The 13,074-nt window shown below is 34.5% G+C and overlaps 1 long non-coding RNA gene across 1 annotated transcript; it reads left to right on the forward strand.

Annotated features, from left to right (window-relative positions):
* Positions 1-5,128: 5,128 nt before the first annotated feature.
* LOC146724205 (uncharacterized) lies at positions 5,129-6,583 on the forward strand. The gene is made up of 5 exons (XR_014924170.1): positions 5,129-5,215; positions 5,293-5,456; positions 5,583-5,795; positions 5,997-6,230; positions 6,353-6,583. It is a non-coding gene; the product is annotated as an uncharacterized LOC146724205 (long non-coding RNA).
* The last annotated feature ends 6,491 nt before the right edge of the window (positions 6,584-13,074 follow it).

Here is a 13,074-nt window from a genome sequence, read left to right on the forward strand (position 1 = left end):
ACAATTTCAATTGGAACGACACAAAAATCCTAGATTATGAAAAGAATTATTATAAAAGGTTGATATCAGAAATGATATATATTAAAGAAGAAAACAATAGTATCAACCTAAGAAAGGACGCCGAGCGTCTTGACGGTTCTTATTTTGATATTCTAAAAAAATTGTCTACGTCATCTTAAAAATTGGGTATATATACAGCGCGCCGACATTGTGAGATACAGATATCGATTTGTTTTTTAAAAAAGTACACATTGTGATTATGTTATGTAAAAAGAAATAATTTTTTAAAAAAAGTGTTATGTTCGTGACAAAAAAGTAAGTTAATACTATTTATTAAAAATCTAAAATGTAATATTTGAGCGGATATATTAATTTGTTCACAGTGTCGTTACATAATATAACAGCATGACATACATAAATCTGACGCTCTAACTCAAGCCAACAAACATGAATTTTGTACTGCGTTCGTCATATGATAATCTCATAAATGTTGTATTTATAATAAGGTCGATATGACTAAATTAATTTTTTGACATATTAGCATGATATTGAAAAAGACTGTCGTACAGTCGAAACGTTTATCTTATCTTTTGTATATTATGACGTAAATTAATAAAAAAATTTTTTAATTAATATCATATAAGCTCGTTAAGTTGGCCTTTTATTATATCACATATTCTAATATTTATATATCACAATTCTTTGACCCACATTTGATAGGAATATGGACTTTAACTCTTTTATTTGCGCATTTTTTATTTGGTCTTTATTTTGTATATTAATTTTGTGATTTAATTTGTAGATTATTATATTTATTTTATTATTATTGTATTGAAGAAGACTTTACAGTCGAAACGTTTGCGGTTTTTTAATGTTTATAAGTACAAAATAAATAAATAACACCCATTTTATTGCTTGTTTAGATGGTCTCAATATTATTTTATTTTTTAAAAATTTTTATAATTTATACGAACCTTCTAATTTTTTATATTAAAATTATAATTAAAATTAATATTAAAATTAATATAAATTTATTGCTGTTTTGTTTTCACAGTCGAATCAGTAATACAGTCTTAATTGTGATTATTAATACAGCACATTTTGAAGAACACCGAATCGAGGTAAATGTACATATATTTATAAAGTTTTCATTGTGACTTTTATTTTTCTTCCAAATGTGTCAAATACTTTATATTGCATATAATATACGTATTTTTCGCTTTCTCCTTTTCATGTTTTATATATCTATTGATACTTATTGTATTGTAAATTTATTTTGTAATATTTTAAAATCTAATCTGTTACATCCAGACTTAATAATAAGGAAGGGTCAAAGGAAGTGCGTAACAATACTAATCTTGAATAACGCTGACCGGTGCGTTCGTTCGAGCCGAGCAAATCTGGAAGGGCCAAAATAAGTCAACGACCGGAAGAGTGACTTTTACTTTATTTAAAGCCCATTCACTCGGTGGTCCCTTTTTAGCAAAAGAATTTAATCTCTTATGCATAGGATGAGACCTTGTGCGATTATTGGTGTTGGAAAGGAACGAGAGGTGGTTTATTTAATTAATTGAATGCAGATATTCATTGGTAGAGAACTAATTCATTAAATTAAATAAAACATTTATACATTAAAAACGCGGTTATGTTCTATCGTTAAAATAATATAGGTATGAGTGTATGTATGAATGTGTTTTGCGGGTGATACATTAGTACGGAGGTCATCAATCGGAACTAGTGAGGAGAGAGAGAGAGAGAGAGAGAGAGAGAGAGAGAGAGAGAGAGAGTTATTTTTAAAAGATAGTTGAGCGTCCCGATTGGTTAATATAAATTTTTATCAATAATAACAATAATAAATACATTATGTGTAAGTATGTGTGTAAGGTCATGGAAAATAAAATTAAAAATTTATATCTATATTAGTGTGATTAAGTCTGTAGCGACTTATAAATAAATTCACCAGATCTTTGAAAAAGTAATGTTTATTCATAGAAAGTATAAAGCGAAAGAACAAAAAGAATTAATATGTAACAAATAAATGAATGAATGTGTTGTTATGGAAATATTGATTTTTCTTAAAAACATTATGTATATTAATGAATTGAAGTTATTACAAATGTATAAAAATGTAAAAAGTGTAAAAGTGCAGTGAAAAGTGTAAGGTGTAATAAAAGTGTAGAGTGTAAATGAAAGGTGTGGATGATGAATGCTACAGTACTCCCCCCCAAGTGACGATATTCGTTGCGAAATGGACTTTCTTCTTCTTTGGTGGGTAGGTGCGTAAAGCTTTTCCAACAGTAGAAGAAGAAGAAGGATTTGAAGTAGCAGAAACAGGAGCTGAAGTAGCAGGAACAGGAGCTGAAGTAGCAGGAACAGGAGTTGAAATAGCAGGAACAGGAGCTGAAGATCTGGTAGAAAGTTCAGTAGAATCTGAAGTTCTAGGAATGAAGGCTGGCTTGAGACGTTCTGTCGAAATATTGACAACTCTTCCTGAACCATTAACTGCAAATAAATGATCAGAGATACGTTTCTCAATAGGAAAAGGGCCAGAATAAGGAGGTTGTAGTGACTTCCTAACAATATCTTCTCGAATCCAAACATGAGTACAATCAAAAAGATTCTTGTGAACAAAAAGTGATCTTTTGCAATGATGACTTGTAGGAGATGATCTGATATTCCTCATATGAATCCTGTGTTTTTCAAGAAAGATTTCAGGATCTGCAGGAAAATCTTCTTCAATGAAAAATTCTCCAGGAATACGAAGAGTGGATCCATAAAGAAGTTCTGCAGGTGAAGCTTTTAAATCTTCTTTGAAACACGAACGTAATCCCAAAAGAACTGAAGGTAAAGATTCTACCCAGTTGGTTGTTTCGTGGCACATAATCGCTGCTTTCAAAGTCCTATGCCATCTTTCCAGAATTCCATTTGAAGCAGGATGATAAGCAGAAGTTCTAATCCTTTGGCATCCAATTAGATTTGTTAAAGCTTTGAATAAAGCTGCTTCAAACTGAGGACCTTGATCTGTTGTAATGCTGATAGGAGAACCAAAACGTGCTACCCAATGTGAATAAAATGTTGTAGAAATAGTTTCAGCAGAAATCTCAGAAATAGGAACAGCTTCAGGCCATCTGGAAAAACGATCAATCATAGTAAGACAATAACGGTAATTTTGACAAATAGGAAGTGGTCCAACAATGTCTAAATGCACATGCTGAAAGCGTTGATCAGGAATTGCAATCTTAATTGGAGAATTCTTGGTGTGTCTTGAAATCTTCGCACGTTGACATGGAAGACAAGTTCGAGTCCATTCCTTCACATCTTTCTTCAAAGAAGGCCAAATGAATTTCAGTAGTAATTGTTTAGATGTCAATCTGCCGCTGGGGTGAGCGAGTCCATGAACAACATCAAAAATTCTCTTGCGTAAGAGTTTAGGAACATATGGACGAATTAATTCCGAAGAGCAATCACAATAAATAGGTATGGTTGATCCTGAAAGAATAAGTTTCTTCAACAGAAGTGAAGAATTTGAAGAAAGTAAAACTTGAAGTTCTTCATCTTCTTTCTGATAATTAGCAAGTTCTTCTAAAGAAACTATAATAGGCATTGAAATAGATTCAATTCTTGACAGAGCATCAGCAACTAAATTCATTTTTCCAGAAATATAGGTAATATTCGTAGAGAATTGAGCAATAAAGTCCAATTGTCTGATCTGTCTTGGTGACGCTTTATCCAATTTCTGACGGAAAGCAAAAATCAAAGGTTTATGATCAGTTCTGATAATCAGTTGTCTTCCTTCAACAAAATGCCTGAAATGTTTAATAGCCAAATAAATGCTAAGAAGTTCTCTATCATAAGTGCTATAATTTCTTTGAGCTTTGTCTAGTTTCTTTGAGAAAAATGCTATTGGTTTGATATCGTCGTCAATAGACTGTTCAAGTGATGCACCAACAGCAAAGTCAGAAACATCACAAGTTAAAATAAGAGGAGCATGAGGAGCAGGATGAGAAAGGGTAGTAACTTGTAAAAGTTCTTTTTTACATGACTCGAAAGCTAATTCCGCTTCTTTAGTCCAAGAAATAATTCTTCTATCCCTCTTGCGACTGTCCTTTAAATATTCTGTTAACAGAGCTTGATGATTTGCAGCATCCTTGAGACAGCGACGATAATAATTGATAATTCCTAAGAATCTGCGTAATTCGTGAAGTGTCTTAGGTTTAGGATAATCAATAATTGATTTCACTTTTTCGGATGTAGGTTTAACTCCTTGGTTAGAAACTAAGTAACCAAGAAAAGAAATCTCGCTTTGACCGAAAAGACATTTAGCGACATTGATTGTCATTCCAGCTTGTTGAAGACGATCAAAAATAATGCGTAAGTGAGCAATATGTTCTTTCTCATCTTTAGAAGCAATAAGAATGTCATCAAGATAACAAAAGGCAAAACTCAAATCATTAAGTAAAGAGTTCATGAGCCGTTGAAAAGTTTGGGCTGCGTTTCGTAAACCGAAAGGCATTACGACAAATTCAAAAAGCCCAAATGGAGTAGTGACAGCTGTTTTGTGAATATCTTCTTTAGCGACGGGTACTTGATAGTACGCTTTAACTAAGTCGATTTTAGAAAAGATATTCTTACCAAAAAGTGAAGAAGAAAAATCTTGAATATGAGGTAAGGGATAACGATCCGGGATAGTCACTGAATTGAGTGCACGATAATCACCACACAGTCTCCAAGAATTTTGTTCCTTTTTAGGTACCATATGTAGAGGGGCTGCCCAGGAGCTGCTTGAAGGCCTGCAAATTCCTTGCTCCAACATAGACTTGAATTCTTCCTTGGCACATTTAAGTTTCTCAGGAGTAAGTCTTCTGGGAGTCGAAAATTTAGGAGAACCTTCCGTAACGATATGATGTTCAACACCATGTGTTTTTACCGAGGAAATTGGAGAAAAACGGGTGAGTCCTGGAAATTCGGTTAAAAATTTGTGGTACACAGAATCAGGAGATGTGGTAAAAATTGACAAATGTGCAACTTCTTGAATTTTTCCAGTATTCATAAGACCGGTAACATTATCAATCAATTTCTTGTTTTTAATGTCAATTAGGAGATTAAAATGACAAAGGAAATCGGCGCCTAAAATAGGACGTTGAATATCCGCGACACAAAATTTCCATTTGAATTCTCTCCTTAAACCGAGGTTCAAAATTAAAGTTTTAGAACCGTAAGTATTAATTTGAGTACCATTTGCGGCAAAAAGTTTTAAATTAGTATGCCACGGCTTCAATAAAACCTTTTTAGGTAACAACGATATATCAGCGCCCGTATCGACAAGAAAATTCAAATTTGAATGTTTGTCGAAAATAATGAGGCGATTGTTAGAAACACCGTCGTAAGCAGCCTCAGTCTTAAGCGGCGTTTTTAGTTTTCCTGTGGAGCCAAGAATGTTTTGGACATAGAACAAGGTAAAGTACATCGTTTGGCCTTATCACCAAACTTCTTATGGTAAAAACAAATTGATGTATCTTTAATATCTTTATTTGATTTGTCTTTCTTACGCGATAACGATCTAAATCTTCTATTCTCTCTAGACCGGCTTTTGGAACGATCTCGACGACGAGAAACTTCAAGAGCTTCGATTCTTCGTAGCAAATCCGCGAAATCCGAAGATTTATTACTTGTATTATTGGAAATTTCCGCGACTTGCAAACCGCCGTCCCGATCAGCAATTTTATCGGCTAATTCCGCAAGTTTAACAAGAGGAACATCCTCTACTACGGCTAAAGTCGTTTGAATTCTATGTGGTAAGCGTTGAAGCCAAATCATTTGCAAAACACTATCTGCTAAAGATCCTCCAGATAAATGACGAATTTCTCGAAGTAATTCCGAAGGCTTTTTATCATTAAGTTCAATTCCAGCTAATATTTGTCTCAAACGTTTTTCCTCTGAATCCGTAAAGCGATTTATTAATATTTTCTTTAAATAATTATATTTATCTGTTTTAGGTGGATTTTCAATGACTTCAGATATGTTTACTAAGGCTTGTTCATCAAGATGACGAATGACAGAACTATATTTAATATCATCTGATCGAATTCGATAAACCGTAAACTCACTTTTAATAGAAGCAAACCAGAGTTTAGGTTGTTTATGCCAGAAAGTCGGTAGTTTTAATAAACGAAACTCATTTGAGTGAATTTGTAACATAGGATCACTCACCTGATGTCCAGTTTGAGAAGGTAAAATATTAATATTTTCTGATCCAACCTGATTTGATCCGCTCGCCAAATCCATATCAATCTGTGTATCCGAACAGGGTCTAACTGGTGATCTATCGATTGGCATTTTCCTCTTGTTCCAGGAATCCGATAAAATGATTTGAGAATTTCCGTGAAGGACTAATCTGCCTCTGATGTTTCAAAGATCCGGAGAATGAATCTCTTAAAATCAGGATATCCAGCAATTCTTCCAAGCGATGATAATATTTCGCAGAAGTCTACGACGATCACTTGGCACTTATTCCGCATCAGCCTTTAAAATGCGTCGGCTTTAATATCACGTCGGCTTTAATATCACGTCGGCTTTAATATCACGTCGGCTTTAATATCACGTTGGCTTTAATATCACGTCGGGGTCACCAAAAATGTAGCGACTTATAAATAAATTCACCAGATCTTTGAAAAAGTAATGTTTATTCATAGAAAGTATAAAGCGAAAGAACAAAAAGAATTAATATGTAACAAATAAATGAATGAATGTGTTGTTATGGAAATATTGATTTTTCTTAAAAACATTATGTATATTAATGAATTGAAGTTATTACAAATGTATAAAAATGTAAAAAGTGTAAAAGTGCAGTGAAAAGTGTAAGGTGTAATAAAAGTGTAGAGTGTAAATGAAAGGTGTGGATGATGAATGCTACAAGTCTTTATGTTCCCCGACCCACGGTCCTAGCTTGTTACGGAGGGCTCTATGAACCGGGATCGGGTCGGACACGAATGAGTTTTCTATAATCCGAACCACTTCTTGCCTTAAACGGCGGTTCCGCCGATTTCACGCTTGCCTTACTGCGGTCCGCGAAATCTGGTTTTTAGAAATGTCCACTACAGATGCGAACAATTAAAAATAACTGAGTTTTGGAAATATTCGCGTGGTTAAATAATTCCTGGATTCTCGCGAGAGGGAAGAAAAAAAATATATATATATATTAAAAATCAAGAACAAAAAATTAAATAGTATTAGCGACATCTGATCTATCACTATTTAAAATTCCCAATTAAATAAATAGTCACGATATAATTATTGCGAGCGTCGAATCTAAACCGGTTTTAAAATGGTATCTTCATTTTATATTTGCAGGTACTATACCTAATGGAGTGAAGTACAAGATTTGGCGAATAACGATAAACTGATACATTAACGTAATTTTATCGTTTCAGAATTTTTTGTAATTGAGAAAAAATGAAGAGATTGATAAAATTGTGTGGAATAAATAAAATTTTTCTTACGCATGTGTTATCGATTAATTACTATTTAAAAGAAATGTTTACATATATACATAATGTCAAATTTAAAATACCTAAAATCTAATATAACATAAATTTAAAAAATAGTATAATTAACAAAATTTGTGTTACTTGTCTGGTGCTGCATATGAATCTATTTTTTATTGTTAGCAGTATTATTAAAAATATAATGTCTCTTTTTATCTAAGTGTTTTAAATATCTAAAAAACGTTAGAATATGTGTGTGTGTACGTGTGCATATTTTTATTTCGTAGCTGGATTAATTAAGTTACTGTCAGTAGAGATTTAAATAACTTTTTTTCTTTGTACGCGTAAATGCTATGTACTAATACATACGTGTATACATATATATATATATATATATATATATATATATTGTGACGTGACAAATTGAAATTGTCCGTCACAAGGGCTGAATGGCCCGATCGGGGGAGGGCACGGGACCTCTGCTCTCCCGAGACAGTGAGAGAGAGAGAGAGAGCGTGCGTGCGAAAAGCGCGGGACCGGACGCGATCCCGCTGCTTCGCGTTTTCGTATGTTTTGAGAGTTAGGATTATTTCGGCGGCAGACAGGATGTGCGACGAGTCTCAGCCGAGAGAGAAACCCTGGAGGAAAGATAGGAGAGCATGGGAAGCAGGACGACGGGGACCCCCTTCGTCAGGGACACGCTCGGTAAGCCCAAGATCAAAAATTTCTTCACCAAATATCCGACAACGGAGTAGGTGCCACTGCCTCAAAATTTGTACCTTCCAGAAGCGAGCAGGGGATGGCCACTCGGGTGCAACAAGCACCCGAGTCCCCGCATACGGAGCGCCGGCAGGAGAGCTGCCGCCCCCGGGACATCCGGAATCCCGAAGGAGAGCAAGGAGCGGCCCTGCCGTGCGCTGCCGCGACGACCGCCTACGAGGGGCAACCCGCGGATCAGGACTCCGCGGGTAAGGATAATTACGCGCGCGGCCGCAAGGATCACCGAGGCCGCGCGCGCGGCCGACCTGATAGGATAGCGCCGCGAGTGGCCTATCTAAGTAATTGGGTCACCGACGTGTCTCCTGAGGGCCCCCGGTTCGGCACTGTCTAGCGAGCGCCCGAGGAGAGCAGAAGTCCCGAACGGAAGCGCAACTCAGAGAGAGCGAGAGAGGGAGAGGACGCTAAGGAGCGTCATAGGACTGGTGAGACGACGTGGTCATCCTGCTGTCGCCGAATTAAGGTAGTAGGGTGGATGGGTTCCGAATCATTTATCGTTAATAGATTACGCTGGACTTAGTTGCCGGCCGTTTTAAAATTTGCGAGAGATTCGTTTATTGTCGAGTCGCGTTAGTAACGTAACGAGACCCTATTGGGAGAAATTACGACCCATCCACTCTCTCGCGTTTCCGCATATTCTCTCTCCCGCGTGGACAGTCTTCGCGCGTAACATTGTCGCGCGAAAATTACCGCGATTTACGCGTTGCCGATTATTGTTCGAAGCGATAATCAAAGAGCTCATAAACGCTTTCGGGCTCATTAAAGTATTGATAATGTAAAGTATTAATGTTGTAAAGTATTGAGGTTGTAAAGGCTTAAACGAAAAGGCGTGATTACGTTTGATTTTGTGTGTGGAATTTAGGTACGGCGCACGCGGTGCGCCCTTACGCCGGCCCCTTTGTTGTCGCGCATACCGCGCGGATCACGCGCCCGCGGCGTGGAGCAATATACCCGGTGGCGCGTCGCCGATTTAATTAATCCTTTTTTTTGTTATCGGGGACACTACCCCGTTGCCGCGAATTTGTTAAAGATTATTCATAACTCGGCACGGCGAACCACCGGGCGTGGTGCCCCACCGAACTCTCAATCGTGCGTCTGTGCACGCCGCTTATTTCTTTATATTATATACTCATGTGTCTTGTGAACCAAATTTAAATATATGTTTTATTAACTTTAATTCCTAGGGTGATTTCTCGCCGCCACGCACCCGAACCCTTACCCGCACAGAGGCTAGCCGAGCGGGAAAGTTGCCGTCGCGATCTCTCTCTCTCCCGTGATTGACGTCCGCGAAAGGGCTAGGACAAGAAGTCCGAGGAAATTAAGACTTAGCGTCCCGCGAATTATTAATTGAGAGACGGTGCGGCTGCCGCACCTGGCGCCCAACCTAAATTGAGATTTTAGTTTCTCTTTATTATTTATTTGTTTGTTGCAAATTTTTTTTTTGTGATCAAACGGAGAAATCGCGCCGAAGGTAACCGATATTCCGCAGGAGACTTTTTCTCCTTCCGCGACGAATGGATATTCGCTGCGAATTCCGCGCGATAGGGTTTTATACTGTATTTTACTTTTTCAATAGGGAAATACCCCCAAAAAATAGTAATGTTTAGAAATTTTTAAAAAAAATTTTTTAAATATTCATCCAGCTTTTTGGTTCAAAATCTAAAAGGTGTCAAAAATAAAAAGTATTGTCTTTTTTTTAATAAATTGAAAAACATTAGATCAAGAAAATTTTTGCTAAGATAAAGTAACAAAATAAAATAAAAGAAGCTTTATTATTTTAAAAAAAATTTATATAACTTTATTTTTTTTAAAAATTAAACCCCTTTTTATTTTTTTTTTTTTTTTTTTTTTTTTTTTTTAAGTACTTTTTTTATTGTTTCAGATTTCAAAAAAGTGAAATAAATTATTACCCATATTCTATTTCTTGGAAGTCTATAAAAAGTTCATATAAAAGATAAAAATAAAAACCACTTAAAAAACACGCTACATATATTATTTTGCAATGAGAATTCTTGGGTTTTAACTAAAATTTGATGACTTCGAAGAAAAAAATGATTTTGGTTATAAAGTATTCAAATTATATTACAATATTTTTACTTTTTGAAAAAATTATAATATGAGTTTTTTTTTTTTTTTAAATATAATTTTTTAATATTTTTTTGTTTGAAATTAAAATTAAAGAATTTATTTTTTAAAAATAAATTTAATACATTGTCGCTCTTTAATTGAAAACAAAGTGAAAAATTTAGGCCAAATTATCGAGCTAAATATTCGAGATTTTCAGTCAACTACCATTTTTAAATGTATAAATTAAAAAACTACGTATAATTAAAACTAACCCCCAAATTTTACAATCATTTATAAATTTTCGACCGCACGGGGTTTCTTCGTATAAATTAAAAATATAAATTCTTAAAATTTCACATAATACGAAATTAATTTGTTATTCAGAAAAGGGTTTTTTTGAGAAATTTAACCGTTTTTAAAATCCGTCCTGCCCAAAACAATGTTGCCCAAAGGATCCCTGATTTGTTAGATCTCGGATTTCATCTTTAATATGCGAGAAATTAACCCCTTTCCCGAGGCGCTGCGATTAATTTAAACAATTACCGATCAAGAGTCCAAATTAAATATTACCCCCTTTTTTTGGTAGTATGTTTCCCATCATCGTTCTTTTTGACAATTTCCAATTTTTAAACAGTTAAAGGATGAACATAAAAACCAAAAAACCCAAAAAAGCCCGTCTTTTTAAACCATGATCGGAGAGGGTGGGGTTTTTATAATGACTAAATCATTTTTTATTTAATGTCCTTTTTGCCCTTTATTTTTTCTTGTTCGCAATATACCCAAAAATATCAAAATACGACTCCCCTAATAATCAGTTTTTTGGTTAAATTTTAGTCTTTTTTTTTCCTTGATATGAGATCTCAGAAATGGGGTCTTTTATAAAAAATTTTCTTTGTCCATGATCTTAACTTTGCCCCAAAAAAGTTGATGTTATTTTTATGGTTCAGAAATTATAAAGTTTGTTGGCCCAATCAAATATTTTTTTATTTCTTTCATTCGGTCTGCAATTGCCTCTTTTTTTGGCCTACAAAAGTTTTGATTACAATTTTGAACTGATTTATAAACCACATTCGAATTCTGGATGTTTATTTTTATTTTCTGGTTTTAATAAATTACCCAGTTGTTGAGACATTTTTAACCCTACCAAAATTTTTTTTTTTACCGAGGAAACCTTTTTCTGAGATCCCTTTCTTTAGGAATGCAAAGAATTTTTATTGCCCGAGTCATTTCCCTATATTTTTTGTTCTTTCTATGTTGGCCGTCTCTCTAAATGCCCCCCTTAATATGAGTGTTCTACCCGTGATTAATTTGTTAAAAAATCAAAACCCAAGGGGGTAACCTTTGCTTCGAGATTTTAAATAATTAATCCAAATTTTTATTAAAAAATATGGATGTGATAGAAATAGACATCTGTCTAAAGGTTAAAATTTTATTCCAATTTTTTGTGGCATAAGGGGGGTTTTTAAAAAATTAAGTCCTTTCTGAGAAGGTTTTTTTGATAAAGTTTATATATTTTGTTATTAATAATTTTAAGGAAAAATCTAAAAAAATTTAAGCTATGGTTAACCTCTGTTCGACGTGAATTTTAGTCTTTCAGATAGTTGTTAAAATTTTTCACAATCGAGTCATATTGTCATAGGGGGAAAACTTTTAGTCATCCAATAACGAAAAAAAACAAACATTCCAAATTCAACGCTTTGAGAAGGACCCTCAAGTCTTAAAACCCGGGTTTGCAATAATTTGGTGATAACGGTGACCCCAAGGGGCCCAAATTATCAAAGAAATATTCGAGATTTTTGTAATTTACCATTTTTACATGTATAAATTAAAAAATTACATTTCATTATATTAAAATAACCCCAAATTTTTCAAAAATTTTTATAAAAGTTTCAACCCTCCCGCCAAAAAACAAGGGGCATAGAGGTAATGCAAAAGAAATAATTAATAAACTCACAACAAACAGAAAATATCGCGGTTCAAAAATTTTCACAACTTCTGAACACGAAGGATAAAATGACGTAAGTCAAAAAAAATTTCTTGGGCACCCAGAGATTAATTTTAAAAATTTTTTAAAGACAATCCGAATGTTCTATTCACACGGCGGACAAGGGTAATGCACGGTGGCAATGGAAGATCTCTTAATTTAAAAAAATGGAAAACGTTTTAAAAGTGCAACACTTACATTTGTTAAAAAAAATCCGGCAAAAAAATAAGGGAAAGATTTTAAGATGTTTAAGAGGGCTTAAGGAAGATTAATTCAAAAAACGAATTTATAAATTTGTTTAGGATTTCTCCCTTTCCCAAAAACGTAGGTTTCCTAAAAAACCATAAAGAAAACTATCCAGTTTGAATCGTTATCGGTTTAACAGCTTTACTCGTGGGTGTTTTTTCAAAACACCTTACGAATAGCCTCCCAAAACGAAAAATCAAATTTAAAAATAGTTTTTATTTTTACAGCATATGTCTGGTAAAAAAATTTATGGAATGTAGGATGTTTTTCCCTTTGGGGTGGTGTTTTTGTTTACGAACGTTCCCTTTGGGTCTTGCGATTGACGGTATTAACGATAATGGATACATTGGGAAAAAAATTTTCTAAAATACCGAAAAAAGGTTTTTTGGGGGGTATAAAATTCAAGACTTCTACATATTTTTCATTTTAGACATAATTTATAAACGAGTTTGGGGCCCCTATGGGGGCACCGTTTTCACCATTATTGCAACCGGTTATGCAGATCTTTAGGAACAG

Source organism: Nylanderia fulva, unplaced genomic scaffold (assembly GCF_048542155.1).
Source record: "Nylanderia fulva isolate GAGA-0341 unplaced genomic scaffold, ASM4854215v1 Scaffold1432, whole genome shotgun sequence".
NCBI lineage: Eukaryota > Metazoa > Arthropoda > Insecta > Hymenoptera > Formicidae > Nylanderia > Nylanderia fulva.